The sequence below is a fragment of the Terrapene carolina genome, unplaced genomic scaffold (genome assembly GCF_002925995.2).
Source record: "Terrapene carolina triunguis isolate 2854851 unplaced genomic scaffold, T_m_triunguis-2.0 Scaffold552, whole genome shotgun sequence".
NCBI lineage: Eukaryota > Metazoa > Chordata > Testudines > Emydidae > Terrapene > Terrapene triunguis.
Genome location: NW_020664903.1, coordinates 1,464,114 through 1,480,791, shown reverse-complemented (window position 1 = coordinate 1,480,791; position 16,678 = coordinate 1,464,114).

Genomic DNA, 16,678 nt, shown 5'->3' with positions numbered 1-16,678 from the left:
GGGGGGGGGGGGGGGGTTTATAGGTCCCTTCCCCCTTGTGGGTGGGCGAAGTCTCCCTGGCTCATTCTAGACATTGGTAGTGGCCGGTGGGGTTGGGGCTCAGGGGGTAAGGTCCCCTCCCCCTTGTAGGTGGGTGAGGTCTCCCTGGCCTAAACCAACATAACATACATGATTAAAGGCTAATACCTAAGGTAGACAGGAAAACGAAGAGAGAGCGAGAAAGAGAAGGGGGTCTCACCGCTCCCTGAAGCTTGAACTGGTCGGGATTCCCAGATGATGGTGGGAGCTGAGGGTCCTGAGGGCAAGAGACAGGCAGAGCCCCAGCACCATCAGTCAGGAGAAAATGGACTCCCAGTGGAACTGATGCATAGTTTGGATCTAAGCATCAGAACCCTGACTAGAGGGTGAGTAGGGATTTTTGTAGAGAAAATACAATTGTTCAAGGGAGAACAATAGATTTGTTTATAGGTAAGCTGGTGACTCAAGGGTTTTCTTTAGACTAGACAATAGGAGCTGATCACTCTTGGCTATGGGTGGTGTTTTCTTCCAGGGAGTCAGAATGCAACTAGGCTGCTTCAGTATTTGGATATCAATTAAGGATTCATTACTAGAATTGGTCTGATAATTGCTGAGCTGGGTGTGTGCAGACATAGGTTCATTAGCATCTGGAGCAGAGATGCCCATGATGCAGTGCTTCCCTGCTTTTTCTGGTCCCAGAATTCAGTGTGGTTCTCTGTTCTCCATTCTTTATGTAAATTGAGATGTCTTCCTGTCCCATCTTTCATGCAGATGAGGCTAGGGGAGTTGTCTCTGCTCTCCATTCTGTATGCTAATGGAGATGTCTTAATCTTGTCACCCTTGTCAGGAGGGGTCTAGGTGTGTCTCCCAACGCCCTTCACTGCTCTCTGCAAGTTTTTTCCTCTGATGGGTTTTGGTTTAAGCAGAGCCTGGGGGGGGGGGTGTCTTTCATGAGTCAGGCTGGATACTGCACCCTGGTTCCCCAAGAACACAGAGGTGTCTGGTATCAAGTCCCCCCATTGATAGGGTGCTTGCGCTGAGCGAGTATCCCCATCACCTCCTTCTTCCGTGGTACCGGGTCTGATCTTCCATCCATTGCAGCCACCGCATCAGTCGTTGTATCCAATAAACCAGCAGAACCAGATCAATTGCTAGTATAATTTGGAAACCAATGATCACCACAATGGGGTGAAGCATGATATTCAAAAGACCTGTTGCACTGGGGCTCCACCCAAGCAAAGTCTCCCACCAGGAGTAATGGCCTGTGTTTTTAACTGTGGCTGCCAGCCTAGATATCTCCTGGTTGTGGTGTTGAATCTCGAGTTTGCCATTCTCCCCCAAAGTTCTGAGCCTCTGCAGCTCAGCTTGTAAGGAGGGATGAGTTAATAGTCCGTTAATGGCAGTGAGACCCATTCCCAGTGAAATGGGGGAAACCTCCTTGTAGAGCTCAGGATAGGCATTTAGATGTTGTACAGTCCACATAGGTACAGTAAACTTAATATCACAACTAACAATGGTGGTTACATTACAGAAACAGCAATTAACATAAAGCACCATGGGTTGGATCCAATGTCCATTAATCAATACTATATTACATCTTGTCCTTACACACACACACACATGCTTTACCAACATAGACAATAACAGACCTCTCTTCCTGGACAACATCAAAGGAACATTGAGACTTATTCCCAGGTTGTGGGAAGAAGCATTCATCATGTTCCTCCAATGCTTGGTCTTCACAGATATAGTCCAAACCTTCTTTTCTCTTACACCCTTTTACATTTACTGTGTTCCACACATTATCTTTCTGCCAGGCCCAAGTGTTAGGATCTCTGGAGTACGTTACTGAGTTATCATCAATCTGCAATCCCGGTGGGACTACTGGGTGGATTACTCTAATTTCTTTGCCTGCCACAGTTATCAGGAATAACTGCAAGCTTTGCTGGTGGTGATTGTACGAAGCGTTAACTAGTCTCCACCAGGGGTGGAGGGCTAATTCTTCCTCGGTTACATGGGGCCGAATTAAGTTGATTGTCTCCATGGGAATTTGTCCTGCAACAGCTTGCCAAATCATTCCCATGACTACGTTTTGGGTGAGAGCCTGCGCTTGCTCACACGCTGAAGCCAATGAGATTATTTTGGAGGGACTGTACACCAGACATCATTAACTCTTCATCCTTTTCTATTAGTCTTTCCCATCCAGGGAATGCCTTACTTATTAACTGCTGTTCCTCACTTAACTGTTTCAAAGATGCTGTTAATGGGGTTCCCATCTTCCCTATATTTTCGGTGGGATATGACAGTTTATTAGCCAGAACTTCTATATTTGCGGCATCAACTAAAGAGATTCCTGTTCCTACAGGTGCAATCCAATCACTTAATTCCCTTTTTACTCTATTTACATGGTTGGCCCCTTGCCACATTTTTACCCATTCACTCCAACCCTTGTGGCCAGTTCCAATCAAGGGAGCACATGCAAGTGCAATGTGAGAGATATTCATGCCCTCTAAGTGGATTTGAACCTCCTTCAGAGAAGTCTGAGGTTGCAGAACCAAATGTTCTTGTTGATCCAATTTCAACACATGGGGTCCTGAAATTGGGGCGCTTAAATGTCGGAGGGAAGCAAGGTTTGTGATCAGAGGGTCGAAGTTTAAAACTGTTTTTTGTTGTTGGCCCAATTCCACTCTATACAAACCGGGCTCATGAAACCCCCCTGAAATGGCAATATGCCCATAGAATTTAAACCAAATTGCTGGCATGAGCTTGTCACAATGTGCACCCTTTAAGGGGACTACCCAGTCTGGGGGACCTTGCTGAATCAAGTCATGTCCAGCTAAAGTCCAGTTCAGCGGTTCCCAGTTTACGAGGAACCATGTGATGTTTTTGCCTGCTGGCGTGATCAGAGACAGCTGCAGTTCATCTCCGGGTAACGGAGGTGTCTGAGTTCCGATGACAATGATGACTCGTAGGGGCATGGTTGTTTCCCAAACAGAGGAGGAAACCAGGGCTACCCTGCACCTTCCGCCACCCAGGAGGCTGTCACTGGATGTGTTTGACGGTGTTCGTCCCGTTCGAGACCACAACGGCTTACAGAAGAATGGGATGGAGTCTGGAGTGGTCTTAGTTTCATAACAAAATTTGAGTGACTCTCCGGTGGCACTCTGCGTGCAATTGGCAACGCTTTTCCAGGGGCAACCCAAGGAGTTGCCAACAGCGTAGAACTGGTAGCGACTCTGCAGAGCCAGGGGGTTGCTTCCATTCCCATAGAATCCATGCATGTGGCACAGCAATTTCACTTCCTGGGCTCCAGCTGGCAAGCACCTCCAGAGGCTCAGAGGGATCACAGGTACAGCATAGAGCCTGGATCGCATCAGACTCCAGACACTTAGGAACAGCAGGGTGCTGATGCACCAGTGGGATGTCATGGCTCGTGTTTGGGACTTGTGAGGGGGCAGAGACGAGAGAACAAATTCCCACATTCCCCCCGTATATACTGGGAGAATCTGGGACCAATATTACAGAGTGATAGCTCAGTGGTTTGAGCATTGGCCTGCTAAACCCAGGGTTGTGAGTTCAATCCTTGAGGGGGCCACTTAGGGATCTGGGGCAAAATCAGTACTTAGTTCTGCTAGTGAAGGCAGGGGGCTGGACTCAATGACCTTTCAAGGTCCCTTCCAGTTCTAGGAGATAGGATATCTCCATTTATAAAAATAAATACATATATATATATATATATATATATATATAAAAAAAGTAGGGACCTACGTGAGGGTGGCCATAATAAGTCAAGGATTTTTCTGGCCTTTTCCTGTCTTAACATCGAGGTAGGCACCGACCAGCCCACTTGATGCGTATTTTCCAATGACTCAAAGCCGTTCCTTCTTGCTGGCCAAGAAGGGCAGCCGACAGGGTGGAGAAGACAGTTATGATATTCCTTGAGGCTTCCACTCTTTGAGCTGCGCGGAGTGAAACCATTTCTGCCAGGGTTTCCCATTTTTTCCATTTAGGATTTCTACCTGATAAACACTGGGGCTGGCCCGATTCACTATAAAGCAGGGGCCATCCCAGGTGTGTGTTAAAGAGTGCTCCTTTGCTGAAAACTTTCTGCACATTACTGGTTGGCCTAGTTCCCATATCAAAGGAGGTTTTCCCCAGCCTAGTTTTTTGTCTGTGTTTTGCTGTACTATACCTAGCTGTGTTGCCACTTGCTTGTGCAAAGCAGCTATTGTCTCCACTAAGGGTATGTCTACACTACAGGATTAATCCGAATTTAGATAATTCGAATTTGGGAAACAGGTTGTATAAATTCGATTGTGCGCGGCCACACTAAGCACCTTAATTCGGTTTTTAACCACATTAATTCGGTGGTGTGCGGCCACACTACCCCATTAACTTAAACACAGTAATTCGGTGGTGTGCGGCCACACTAACCCTAATTCGAATTAACAAAATCGATTTAGGCGTTACTCCGCTCGTCGAGGTGGAGTACAGAAATCGATTTTAAGTGCCCTTTAATTCGAATTAACTGGCTCTGTAGTGTGGACGGGTGAAGGGTTAATTCGGATTAACGCAGCTAAATCCGAATTAAAGTCCTAGTGTAGACCAGGCCTAAGGTTTGTACCCATTCATCTGTTACCACCTTCCCTTCCCAGGCACTAGGCAGTTCCACTCCCAACCACCAGCTTTCAGGCATGCGCATTTCTCTTCCAGTCATAACTTTAAAGGGAGTGTACCCATGTATCGCCTTAGAGCCTCTTAGGGCCATTAAGATAATTGGTAGCTTTTCATCCCAATCCCTCCCTGAGCTCTTTACTTGTTTTCTCAAAGCTTCCTTTAGTGTGTGATTGGTTCGTTCAACTTGTCCAGAGGACTCAGGGTGTCCAGCTATGTGGAAACGTTGCTTAATGCCCAAAGCCTTACATAGTTCTTGCATAACATCTCCCACAAAATGGGATCCCAAGTCTGAATCGATTACTCTGGGAATTCCCATTCTTGAGAAAACTATGTTAAAGAGCTGTTTAGCAGTGACAGAGGCCATGTTGGTTTTAGTAGGGATAGCTTCCACCCATTTGGAGAAGGGATCTACTATTACCAGGCAGTATTTATTCCCTCTACTGGTGGTGGGCAAAGGGTCTATGTAATCTATTTGAATCCGAGACCAGGGACCCTCTATTCTTTGGTGCCCCGATGCATTCTTTTGAACCTGGCGATCAGCATTAACCATGGCGCACTGCAGACAGTTATCACACCATTGATCTATATCTGTTTTCATGCCTGGCCACCATCCTGTATCTTTAACCCTGTTCAAAGTATCTTGTTTCCCTCTATGCCCTTGCTCATGCACAAATTGAATCAGGTCCCCCCGTACCTGGCTGGGGACCAGGGCCGGCTCCAGGCACCAGCTTAACAAGCAGGTGCTTGGGGCGGCCAAAGGAGAAGGGCGGCAGGTCCCTCACTCCCTCTAGGAGCGAAGGACCTGCCGCTGAACTGCCGCCGCCGATCGCAGCTTTTTTTTTTTTTTTTCCTAATTGCCGCCGCTGATCCCGATCGCGATCGCGGCTTTTTTTTTTTTTTTCGCTTGGGGCGGCAGAAATGCTGGAGCCGGCCCTGCTGGGGACTATCCAGTGCCTTCACCCATCTGCATCCACTGCCCACCAGACATCTCCAACCTGCTCAATCCTGTATTTTCCTGTGGAGTCTTTCCCTGCCTTGGCTAAGGACCGGATTTCTGTATCCTCATCCTGAAGGGTACTTATGTCTAAGGTATCTATCCCTTTGCCTAAAGTTTTTCCCCGGGAGGACACTGCCTCTATTTGCTCTACCTGGTCTGTGTCTCCATTGTGGTTACTAGTAGCAGCAGCTTTGGCTAAGGCATCAGCTCTATTGTTCCAGTGTGCCTCTTCTGAGTGATTTTTTTGATGCCCCTTTGTGTGAGTCATCCAGGTGTCTCCAGTTCTTTCCTTGATCAGATTAGCAATTTGTCTCCATTTGTCTGAATGAGAGAGAGAGCGCCCATCTTTGGCTACCATCTCTCTATTCAACCAAAGGGGGAGCCACACAGTGATTGCTCTGGCTGGCCAGCCAGAGTCAGTGTAAATAGCAACGGAAGTGTCCGGAGATTCAGAAGCAAGGACAGCTCTAACTGCCTCCACCTCGGCTGCTTGGGCCGAATGGGGGCCGAATGGTCCTTGGAGCATCTCCCCGTCGTTTACGTGGATGGCTCCATACCCTGTTCGGGGATGACCCATATGGTAGAAACTTGAGCCACCTGTAAACCAAATTACGAACCCCTTCTGTTTAACATCTGCAAGCCTCATGCCTCCCTTGACTGGCCACTCAAGGTGTTTTACCAGGGGGAGGGGGCAGGTATGCTCCTCTCCTTCTATAATTAGCCCATATGGGGCTGGTGACATGGCTTGTTCTTTTCTAAACTTGACTCCTCAGTTTATTAGGGCGAGGGTCCATTGAGCAATGCGGGGGTTAGAGACCTGGCCGTCCTGTATTTTCCCTGATATGATGTACTTGAGTGGTGAGTGCACAGTCTGAACAATGACCTTCAGCCCTCCAATAATACATTCCCAATGTGTGAGGCTCCAGACCAATGCAAGACGCTCCTTTTCACAGGGGGTAAAGCCTTACTCTGTTTGATCCAGGAGCCTGGAGGCATATGCGATGACTCTGAGCTTGTCGCATTGCCTTTGATTGAGAGTGGCTCCGATGCTTGTCTCCGAAGAGGCCAATTGAATCACAAAGGGCAGGGCAAGGTCAGGATAAGCCAGGGCGGGAGCACTGGCTAACTCTTGTTTCAAGGTGGCCAGGGCAGTTTGTTGATCTGGTCCCCATTCCCAAATCCTGTTTTTCTTTAATAATTGGTACAGAGGCTTGGCTTTGTCCGAGAACATTTCAATGAACTCTCTGGAGAAATTAAAAGTTCCCACGAGAGCTCGTAGGGAGTGTACGTCTGTGGGCGCAGGCAGCCTTTCTATCGTTTCTACCCTTTGTTGATCAGGAGTCCTGCCATCCTCCCCAAGACACACACCCAGGTACTTTACTTGTTGCTGCTAACTGAGCCTTTTCTCTATTTACCTTAAATCTGGTTTCCTGCACTATAGTCAATACCTCCCTGGTGATTTCCCTGTTCATTTCTGAAGTGGGGATGTGTATTAAAATGTCATCCACGTATGAAATTACGTGTGAGAGGTGGTCAGGGTGCAACTGGTTCCACATCTTAGTGACATGGGCATGACAAATACTAGGGGAAGAATGGAAACCTTGGGGGGTCCGGGTGAAGGCATATTGTTGTCCCCTATAGGTAAAAGCAAACTTATACCAGCATGAAGGATGGAGGGGGATAGCCATGAAGGCATTAGCCAAATTGATCACAGAGAACCATTTTGAGCCAGCTGCTACTGCCGCTACTATTTTGTTGTATTTAGCTACTATCGGGGCTGCTGCAGGGGTGGCCGCATTTAATGCACGGAAGTCTATTGTCATTCTGTAAGTGACCCGGTCCGCCTTAAGGACTGGCCATACTGGTAAATTGCAGATACTTTGCATAGGCACGAGCACCCCTTGCTCCACGAGACAGTCTACCGTATTTTTAATGCCCTCCTCTGCTGCAGCTGGGTATTTATATTGCCTTTGAGGAGGGGGATCAATTAAAACCTCAGCGTTTATTTTTCCACACTCTGCTTTGTTTTTAGTCCATACACTGGGAAATTCCTGTACCCATGGATCACTAATGGAGGTTAGAGTGGCTGTGGGTGCCTTTATAGCAGCACAACGATGCACAGCAGAGATTTCTACAGGACCTCCTTCCAATTTCCATAACGCTCCATTAGCGAGATCCACAGTTAGCTGAAATACTCGGAGGAAAGGAACACCTAGGATTCCCTTCTCATTTCCCTTATAAGCACAGCATTCTCCTTGTCCCTGTAGTCTGTCAATCTGCAAGGGAACATTCTGCCAGACCGGAGCTTCCGGGATTTCTCCCCCATACCTGCTGAGCTGAACCCGTTTGGTGGTGGGTTTCCCTCCGGAGACCCACCGGGGACTTAGAATATTTACTGATGCTCCGGTGTCTACTAGTAATTGGGCTAATATCCCAGGGTTCCCCACTGTAGCCCTCACAGTGGGTCTCCCCCATACGTCACAATGAAGTCTTGCGATCAGTTGGGGAGGCCCACAGGGAACTGGGCACCCCTACTGATCGTCCGACTCCCTTGAGAGCCTCCCCTCAGAAGAGGGGGCAGGGATCTGGCTTTGACTGGGAGTGGGCGTGGGGAAGGCACTCCGAACCAGGGCAGTGGGTTGTGGGGGAGCTCCCTGCATTAACTCCATTCTCCGCATGACCTGAGACAAAGCATTAATCAGGATGCTGAGGGGCTGGCGATCATATGTTCCCATATCCTCCCCTAAATTCGCTAGCTCCATCCAAATCATGTTCCTAAGGGTCTCCTTGGGTCGGCGCTGCCCAGTGTTGTGGGAGGTAGGGGAATTAGAATTGGGAGGGTGCCTGGCAGAGTGAGGACCATTATTTGTAAACGTGATAGCCTGCACGGGCTCTGAGGTAGTCTTTTTGCTGACTTGTCTTTTTAAGACACCAGTTTCTCGCAGTAAATCTCCTGCCTGTTTGATTTTTGCCACTAGTTCACTCCAGGTAAGGTGTTCTAAATCCACAGTCCCCATGGTCATTTTTGTCTGAGAATTTAGTCCTGCATAAGTGCTCAGTACTAATTCGTGTCCCTGATACTGGAAAGTAATAATCCCATTCTCTTCTGTCTGGGGTAATGAATCAGAGAGAGCTGCCAGCATTTTCTTTCGAATTAGGTAAGCTTCTGGGGCCTCTCCTGGTTTCTGCTCTTCCATTATATACAGTTTCTTAAGGGAAAATGCAGGCAGTAATATTTTAAGAGCACTTATCATCCATTCCCAGGGTCTAGTGGCAGTCCGCTCCCAAGAACCTATGCCTATGTCTAGAGCATCTGCATCACAAGGAGAGGCGCATAACTGAGCCAATTGGGTTAAGTCCATGCCATCAGCAGAGGGGTACATTTGCCAAACACGGGCCAGCCATGCAATGGCTGTGTCACGGTTCAGTGGCCCCAGTCTCAGCAATAGCCTTGGCTTGACTAGGAGACCACCTTACTACATCCGTGACCAGCTCTGTTGTGGGAAGATCAGCTCCTGCAACTATGTGTTTAACCTCCCTTGTGGAAACAGGGGCAACATTATGCCTGTGTGGCCAGTCAGAGGTGAAAGTAAGCCGGTACGGCTGCCGGGCTCAGGCGGGGATTTAAAGGGCCCGGGGCTCCCCGCAGCGGCAGGAGCCCCGGGGCCTTTAAATCACCACCGTGGAAGCCGGTCCAGTCCGGCACGGCGTACTGGCTCTTGCTGGTACGCCATACCGTACCGTACAGGCTTACTTTCACCTCTGACTGTGCATATGTGATCTTCTAGGGCATCAGTCATTATGCGCTCCAAGTAGATGTTGAACAGGGTGGGCAAAAGAAGGCAGCCTTGCCGGACTCCAACAGTGGTGCTAAACCACTCTCCGTTGATGATTGATGAGAACTGCACTGCTGGCCTCGGTATACAGTTGTTTAATGGTAAGAACATTGTACTACTTCATGGCTGCCCAGAGAGCTTCGTGCCGTACTCTGTCAAACGCCTTCTTGACGTCAACGACGACGTGGTAGATGTCCTGCTGGTTGCAAGGACTTCTCACATAGTACACGAAGGTTGAAAATCTGTTCTGCGGTACTTCTTCCAGCCCGAAAGCCAGCCTGTTCTTCAGCGACGATGTTCTCGGCTTGTGGCTTCAGTCTGTTCAATATGACTTTGAACATCACTTTGCTGGGATGGCTAATTAAGCTGAAGGTCCGGTAATTTTGACATAATTGCAAGTTGCCTTTCTTTGGCAGAGTGATGATTAGTGACTGTGTCCACATGGCAGGCCACTCACCGGTCTGCCAGATGTTGCGGATTTTGGTGAGTACATCTATTACTGGCTAAGCAGCAGTTCTGCAGAAAAGGACCTGGGGATTACATTGGACGAGAAACTGAATATGAGTCAGCAGTGTTGCCAAGAAGGCTAATGGCATATTGGGTTGCATTAGTAGGAGCATTGCCAGCAGATCGAGAGAAATGATTATTCCCCTCTATTCGGCACTGGTGAGGTCACATCTGGAATATTGCGTCCAGTTTTGGGCCCCACCCCACAACAGAAAGGATGTGGACAAATTGGAGAGAGTCCAGCGGAGGGCAATGAAAACGATTAGGGGGCTGGGGCACATGACTTAAAAGGAGAGGCTGAGGGAACTGGGCTTGTTTAGTCTGCAGAAGAGAAGAGTGAGGGGGGGATTTGATAGCAGCCTTCAACTACCTGAAGGGGAGTTCCAAAGAGTATGGAGCTCGGCTTTTCTCAGTGGTGGCAGATGACAGAACAAAGAGGAATGGTCTCAAGTTGCAGTGGGGGAGGTCTAGGTTGGATATTAGGAAACGCTATTTCACTAGGAGAGTGGTGAAGCACCGGAATGGGTTACCTAGGGAGGTGGTGGAATCTCCATCCTCAGAGGTTTTTAAGGCCCGGCTTGACAAAGCCCTGGCTGGGATGATTGAGTTGGGGTTGGTCCTGCTTTGAGCAGGGGATTGGACTAGATGACCTTCTGAGGTCTCTTCCAACCCTAATCTTCTATGATTCTATGATTTCTCCTCCAAATTTCAGTGGGATGTTGTCAATACCGGTAGCCTTTCTGTTCTTGAGTGATTTCACAGCTTTCTTCACGTAGTATTGGAAAGTCATCCTTCTCTGTTGAATCTGGGCTAAGACTCTAGGATCTCCATTTGTCTGATGGTTGTATAGATCAGAGCAGTAGTTTGTCAACCTATTGATGATGTCCCTTTCTTCTGTAAGACTGTTCCCTTCTTTGTCTTGAATTGCATTAGCTTTGGTCCATCTTTCCTTCGTCAGATCTTTTACAACCTGGAAGGCTCATTTGCTATTTTTATCATCGATACACTCTTCAATTTTAAAGCATTGTTTTTCAATCCATATCTCCTTGGCCACCCTCATTCCTTTCTTGATCTTTCTGTCAGTCGCTCTGAATTTATCAGCTCCCTCAGTGCTATTCTCGTCTCTCTTAAGTTCTCTTCTAATGTCACACATTTGTAGTATTTCATTTGTGACCCATGGTTTTGTCTTCTAACGATGTCCATTGCTGCCTCATTCATTACAGCGTTGAAATTGTTGTCATTGTTTCTACGTCTTCCTCTAGAGCAAGCAGCAGGGCAAATTTTCTGATGATCATTGCTTGGAATGACTCTACAATGCTTTGGTCTCCAAGTCTTTCTAAGTCAAACTTGGTTCTCGTGAACTTTGGCCTGACAATTTTCCTTAGCCGCAGCCAAAAATTTAGCATCACAAGGTCGTGATCACTTCCAATATCCGCACTGGGGAAGTTCCTTGTTTTAGCTCTGTTGAATGAAATCAGTTTTCCACCAGGATGTAGTCGATCTGGCTGTGAGGTAGACTGTTAGATGTGTGCCATGTTGATCACTTGGATGCTTTCTATGTTCCTAATGTGTTTGCAAGAACCAGATTGTTATAGCTGGCAAACTCCAAAAGTTTCAATCCTCTTTCATCGGTTACTGCATTACAGAAAGGGCCACAATAATCTCGCCAATCTGCCTGTGCGTCAGTACCCGCTTTAGCATTCCAGTCTCCCTGTACAATCAGAATATCTTTCTTGTGTAACTTATCGATGATGTCTTGGAGCTGATTGTAGAAATCTTCAATTTGCTCATTGTCATAGTCTGTTGTAGGGGCAGAGACTTGTACCACTCTGATATTGAACGGTACTGCCTTTAGACAGATGGAAATAAGCCTGCTGGACGTTGGTTGGCATCCTAATACTGAATACTTGATATCTTTATGCACAGGAAACAGTACCAGATTTACCATGGGGCCACGCCATGGCACTGGGCCCACACTCCAAAGGAGCCCCAGCCCGGCCCGCTCTTCTCCGGCCACCGCTCTCTCCTGCGGGGGCAGCGGGCAGAAGCTTGGTCTTGCCAGCTCCTGCTGCAGCAGGGCAGGCTCCCCCAGCAGCCAAGCTCCCCACTCCCCTACTTCTTCCCCTAGCGTGCTGCATTCCTGCCCCTCCACCTCCCAGCGCTCCCCCCGCCACCGAACAGCTGTTCGCCGGCGCAAGAGAGGGGGAGGAGCAGGGCCGCAGCACGCTCGCTGCTCGGGGGAGGAGGCGGAGAAGGGGCGGGGGTGGGGTCTTGGGGAAGGGGGTGGAATCAGGGCATACCCCTTCCAGCCCCCTGCCGTGAGCCACTCAGGGCAGGGGGCTGGGAGCAGCCCCAGCCCACACCCCCAGCCCTCTGCCTGGACCCCTTCACCCCCCTCACACAATCCCGTGACCCCAGCCCACACCCCCAGCCCTGTCTCCTGCACCCCACACCCCCATCCAGCCCCCTGCCCTGACTCCTGCACCCCTCCACACCCCCACGACCCCAGCCCTAACTCCTGCACCCCACACACATCCCCAGCTCCTCCCGACCTCGTGCCCTGACTCCTGCACCCCCCCCACATCCCCACCCTCACCCTGAGCACCAAACGGGAGCTCCTGCACACACACCCCACATTCCCACCTGCACCCCTGGCACCAAATGCAAGCTGCCCCAGGTAAGCGCTCCACACCCAAACCTCCTGCCCCAGCCCTGAGCCCCCTCCCTCACCCTAGCTCCTGGCCAGACCCTGCACCCCAACCCCCATCCTGCTCCTGCATCCCAACTCCCTCCCTGACCCTGCACCCCCAGCCCTGTGCTCAGTGCACCCCCACCCTCAGCTCGGTGAGGAGAGAGACGAAGAGAATGAGCTAGAACCAGGGAGAAGGTAGGTACCCGCTCTATGTGGGCAGGGGCAGGGGAGATCCTGTTTACCCCTCCCCAGCCCTGCTGCGCTTGCAGTTTATCCCTGGCCCCTGCCTTGCTCCAGGGACCAACCCTAGCTCCCGCCCCACTGTGTTTTTGCCTCCGGCCCCTGCCTTGCTCCACTCAGCAGGGACTAATCCTCCCCCCATTCCCCACTGTGCTCTTGCCCCTGCCTTGCTCCAGCTGGGGACCAATCCTTCTCCCCCACCATGCCCTACTGTCAAGGTGGATAAATATCAATGACTTTTTTAAAAAAATAAAAAAATTGGATTTTTTTTAATTTAAATCGGATTTTTGAGGGAAAAAACCTATCTAAAGATAGTTTTAATTAAGATACATTATATCTCATCATGGAATAGGGATTATAAATTTTAATTCTATAGTATGAGACAATATATTCATGTAATGTTTAAGAAAAGTTTTGTAAATGAGTTCTAATAGTTAATGGATTAGAGACCCAATTTTATGGGGTTTCACAGGCTTCTGTATAGATTACTTCTGTATAGATTCTTTCTATCTACCCAATGGGACTCAGTGCTCAGTCTAGAAGACACCATCAGAGATGCTTAGTTTTGCAGTTCTCAAACTGTGGATTTGTGTCTCCAGAGGTAACATGCTTGTTAACAGCAAAAATGTTTTAAATAAATAAATAATATAGAGAGGTGAGAAATAACAGACCTCAACTCTATTGTCCCTCTGCAAATTTGTGTGCACAGAGTCAATCCCTTACCTCTCTTTAAAGGTGAAAAGTTTCAAAAAGTTCAATGAATAGAAGATTGTTAGGGGCGGAATAGATCTGGACAAGGAGAAGTCTGGAGATAAATGTGAGAAGTGAGGGACATATGCTTTTTTGTTAAAATATTATGTTTGCTGTTGAAGAAAAAAATCCAGAATACTTAACGTTGTTGTTTTATTTAAATAAAACAATTTAAATGTCTGGTGATGTTCTCCTCCTAATACAGTCGGCCACAAAAATCCTCCAAATATTAATGATTAACATGTTGAATTGGAGATAGTTCACCTCTCAGTGACTTCATAAATATCTGCTTCAGTTACACTGCTCTACAGCCAAAATGCTTCTGAAATAAATGTAGTCAAACTTTACTAATTCTGGGTCACTGAGAACGAAAATGATGCTTAAAATTGTTGATTGGCTCTAGTTTTCAAGATATGCTATTGGGTCAGTATATACGACCCTTGACTTGGGAATGGCGGAGGATAAGTGAGTTATAAAGGGAAGGGATCTCAATTTAAACCAGAAATGACTAAAATACATCTTTGACTGGATCTATGAATAAATCTATGACTGGGTTTGGACAGTACTTGCTTTTTAGGCAAAACAATGAATGATGCAATCTGAAGCTGGTATTGCGTCATACATGATATGAATTGCATCATGTTATTCCTAGAAGTCATGGATGATGCAATCATAACGAAGCTTACATCACTCTGCTGAACAAATTGCCCTATATCAGCTCTAGAAATCATACAGTGTCGTGCTCTCTTATTTGTCAGTGTTTGATTTTGCAAAGGGACACATTTCTGTTTAGCCAAAGTGAGCAGAGATGCCTCGTACTTGTGTGAACACTGCAGATAACTTCTGCTGTGTTTGTGGTGAAGTGACTTTTGCATCACAAAAGTGCAGTATAACCACTATGGTTAAGAAAGCCTATCACCTTTATTTTGGCTGCAAAATTGGAGATCAGGACAAGAGGTGGGCCCCACACATATGCTGCAACACTTGTGCAACAAATCTTCGCCAGTGGTTGAACAGGAAAAGGAAATCTATGCCTTTTGCAGTGCCAATGATTTGGAGAGAGCCAACAGATCATACCAGCAATTGTTACTTCTGCATGGTGCCTCCAACTGGGAAAGGTGTGTCAAGGAAGAAAAAGTGGACTGTGCATTATCCAAACATTCCATCAGCTATACGCCCAGTACCCCACGGAGAAGGACTGCCGGTTCCTGATGCACCAGAATCATTCTCACTTGAGTCAGACGAGGAAGAGGATGAAACTTCTGGTCCTGAACCATCAATGTCACAGGACCCACATTTTCTCCCATCCTCCTCCTCTGAACCACACCTCATAACACAAGGTGAACTGAATGACCTTGTCAGGGATTTGGAACTTCCCAAGAGTAAGGCAGAGCTGTTGGGCTCCAGACTACAGCAGTGGAATCTCCTGGCAGGTGATGTTAGGGTTTCCATGTTCCGTGACCGTCAAAAGGATCTTGTCCCATTCTTCTTCATGGAAGGTGATCTTGTAGCCTGCAACAACATCGATGGTGTGATGGCAGCCCTCAACATCGTTCACGATCCAGATGAGTGGAGACTGTTCATTGATTCATCGAAGACGAGTCTTAAAGCTGTTTTACTGCATAATGGCAATGTTTTGCCATCAATTCCAGTTGGTCATGCAGTCCATATGAAGGAAACCTATGACAACATGAAACAACTTTTGAGGTGCATAAACTATGACCAACATCAGTGGCAGCTTTGTGGCGATTTGAAGGTTGTTGCTCTCTTGCTTGGTCTGCAGACTGGATACACAAAGTACTGCTGTTTTCTCTGCGAATGGGATAGTCGTGCAAGAGATTCCCACTACATCAAGAAAGATTGGCCACTCCGAAAGTCATTGGAGCCTGGGAGGAAAAGTGTTCAGCATCCACCACTTGTTGAATCAAGGAAGATTTTGTTACCACCCTTACACATCAAGCTGGGTCTGATGAAGAACTTTGTCAAGGCCATTGACAAAACACAAGCAGCTTTCAAGTACCTCCGTGGAAAATTTCCAAGGTTAAGTGAAGCTAAGCTAAAGGAAGGTGTCTTTCTTGGTTCTCAGATTCGTGAACTTCTTCGAGATGATGCATTTGACCATGCACTGCGTGGCAAGGAAAAGACGGCATGGAAAGCCTTCCAGTTAGTGGCAATAAATTTTCTTGGAAACAACAAGGCAGACAACTACAGGTTGTTGATGGAAAACCTCCTCAAGGCATACAAAAGCCTTGGTTGCAACATGTCACTAAAGATACATTTTTTGCACTCTCATCTAGATTTTTTCCCACCGAACTGCGGAGCAGTGAGCGACGAGCATGGCGAGCGATTTCACCAGGACATTGCAACAATGGAGAAATGCTATCAGGGCAAATGGAGCCCATCAATGCTTTCAAACTATTGCTGGACAGTGACAAGAGATGCTCCATTTAATGAATACAAGATACAAGCCAAGAAGCGCCGAGTAGACACTGAATAGGACTAAACTATGTACATAATAGTTTTTTGCCTTTTGTTTCATAATAAATTTTATTTATATAACCCTTTTGCTGATTTTTAAAGTGTTACATAAACAGGACAGGTGAAATATTATCATGTAAAGCAACCATAAACACATGAAAAGACCTAGGTTTACAATTTATGATTAAAACTCTATCTACACAATATACATAAACATAAAATGTAAAAACTTAAATATCTTAGAAACAGTAGCCAATCGGTTGTTTTAATTGTCATATTTGAATTCAGCACATCAAAATACATAATAAATAGCACATTTTATCTCTGAAGCAGACGACTTCTCAAAAATTGTAGACCAGTGTTATCTTTGGTAAATGAAATAACCAAACAATCATTCATTTTCTGATATAACTGTAAAACTCATCTGAAAAGTTTTCAAAATAAATCGCTGTTTAAAAATGTATAGTGTGTACCTTCTAAAAA